General features: G+C 39.0%; 1 long non-coding RNA gene across 2 annotated transcripts; it reads right to left on the reverse strand.

Annotated features, from left to right (window-relative positions):
- Positions 1-436: 436 nt before the first annotated feature.
- LOC125474614 lies at positions 437-2,340 on the reverse strand. Of its 2 annotated transcripts, XR_007256078.1 has the most exons (4): positions 1,987-2,340; positions 1,620-1,689; positions 994-1,501; positions 437-752 (listed from the first exon to the last, which is right to left on the reverse strand). It is a non-coding gene; the product is annotated as an uncharacterized LOC125474614 (long non-coding RNA). The 2 variants fall into 2 exon arrangements; XR_007256079.1 differs by lacking the exon at positions 1,620-1,689.
- Positions 2,341-2,661: the final 321 nt, after the last annotated feature.

Here is a 2,661-nt window from a genome sequence, read left to right on the forward strand (position 1 = left end):
CGCTCAGCCATTATCCACGTGGACGCCACATCACCAGTTAACGGCTGATTTAACAACAACCTTAATCGATGTATGAATGTGTCCCAAAATTATGCTTTTGGTAGCACTTTGGGATGAAAGAAAAACTTGATGTATCAAATGTTGAAAACCAAGAAACTTATGGGTAATAAATTGAGATTAACCCTTAAGAGTGCGTTTGTTGCACCGGACTATCTCGAACTAGACTAGCTTTAGGGACTAAGTTGGACTGGCTTAGATTAGACTAAGTTAGACTGACTTAATGAAGCGTTTGGAACAATGTCAAACTAAGAAGCAGGATAATAAAAATAATTCCATTTTAATTTCTTTTTCTATTAAGATATTATCAAAATTAATATTATTGGATGAGTGAGACACAGTAAAAAATATAGACCAAATTTAGAAAAGAACTCGGGAATATAACAAAAGAACTGTATTGGAGTCTCAAATCAAAGAGACTGGTTATGCAATGAATTACAACTTATTTAGGATAATGTTACAAAATTGTATGAAAACTTGTTTTTTTTAATCTCGTCATACAAGATGTTTCACAAAGTAAGGCCCTTCAAACTCGTAACCTAATTTCCTAAAGTAATGACTAGTTCCTACTCCCGAAATAACGGCAATACCTTCGATCTATGCTTCCTGTTAGCGATCCGCTGGGCCTCCTCCATCAAAAGGGTACCATAATCATGTTTGAAACAATTACGGATTGGAGTTTGATGAGGTAGAACCTGCTCAAAGGGGGAAAACTCAAGCCATAAGACACCGTCACAAGTCACTATGCAAATCAGAGGAACAAGAAGTTCTGGAACACATCTTAAGTTCATCTATATATTTAGTTACTCTCCATTTGATTTCCTATAATGTACAGTATGTACAATAATATACAGAATCATTAATAAAGAATGAAGAGTATTTGAAGGGCCTTTTCATTCCAGTTTAGGCAACGAATCAAGCTTCGAAACCAATCACCTGTTTGTTGGAAGTGGGCGTTGGCACATAGATATTGGGACAACGTCTCCTCTTGAGAGTTGCTGCCCTCTCTTTCCATCAAAAGAAACCAGGCATTGCTTCGAGCATCGCTTGAAACCTGTCCAAATCAATGAGCTGTCCCATGCAGACAACCGGTAGCTACAATTATAATAATCATCTCTTTTTTCCTTTGGATTTGACTATAGTTAATGCTAGATACATGGGGAAAAACCAAATTCACCTTTAATTCAAGTTTTGCAGAATCTGGAAGTATAACTGGTCTGAATGAAAGGGCGTGTGGGCAGATTAGCGTAAACAACATGTACGGGACGTTTGGATATGCAAATCAGAAATCAGAGATATAGAAAGTTCTGGAACAGTGAGCTCTTAAGTTCATCTAAATATGGTGAAGCGAAAATTCTAGGCATCGTGCTGTTTTCTAATGAAGTAATCACGGTAATCCGCGGGCAACAGACATGAAAGTACAACCCATTAAGATGAAGTCGACCTGAAAACACAAATTCAGTCACTGTAAGGAGGCGACAACTATGCATATTACTCTATCATGGAAATCTGCAAACCCGAAAATAAATTCTGTAAGCTCTAAACAGAGAAACATGCCAAACGTTGTCCACACTGTGACCCAATCTCTTCAGCTGATCTATCCTGCTTCTAGCCTTGACATATGAGTTGTATCTAAACACAATTGAGAAATCAAAGAAACAATTCAAGAAACCTAATTGAGAAATCTACGAAACAATTCCAGAAACCCAATTGAGAAATCAAAGAAACTTCCAGAAACCCGATTGAGAAATCAAAGAAACTTCCATAAATCCAATTGAGAAATCAAACAAACAATTCCAGAAACCCAATTGAGAAATCATACAAACAATCCAATACAGAATATGCGCAATTCTGAGAAAGAAAAGCAAAAGGCCCTAAAGTCCGAATCAACTGTAATTCAAGAAAGAAGAATTAGGGAAGCAGACATACGTGAGGAGCATAGGCCAGAGCGGAGTCGAACCATAGCTCGGCCTTGCGCCTGTCATCGTCGCTGTCGTGCTTTATGAAGTCGAAGAAGCGCAGAGCCGAGAACTCGTATACTGGTAGACGATCATCACCATCGCCGTCGGTGGGTGGTCCGGCGAAGTCGGTCAAGCAGCACGAGGACGAGACCGCGAGGAGGACGACTGGACGAGGACGCAAGGAGGAAGACGCGAACGGTCTTGGCAGTCCCCTGCCTAATGGGGGCTTCGCTAAGAACTTCTTGTGAAGGACTTAGTCGAAGCGAATCCGGGCTAGTCTCATTAAGATTAGTCCTGCTGCATGATAGTCCAATAGTAATTAGTGAGAGCAAACAAACGCTTTTTAATATTAATAGTGGGCCTAAAAAGTACTAGGGTTTTTGTGGTGGAAGCGACAACGGCAGTGGTCTTTTCGCTGCTAGAGATTATGGTTTTTGTTGTTTTATTTTTTCCTTTGTGTTTTGGATTGTAGCTCTTGTTTGCTTGAGCATGTTTTATTTTTTATGTTTTGCTTTGTTTTATGTAAGGTTTTGTGTTTTGGTTGAACTTTAAGCCCATCTATCACAAATTGTAGGAGGGAGTAGTCAAATTAGGAGTTGATAAGATTTTAATAGACTTTAAAATCTGATAGTAGTCAAATAGG

The sequence above is a fragment of a genome, unplaced genomic scaffold, assembly GCF_019419815.1.
Source record: "Pyrus x bretschneideri cultivar Hongxiangsu unplaced genomic scaffold, Pyrus_bretschneideri_v1 Contig120, whole genome shotgun sequence".
Taxonomy (NCBI): Eukaryota; Viridiplantae; Streptophyta; class Magnoliopsida; order Rosales; family Rosaceae; genus Pyrus; species Pyrus x bretschneideri.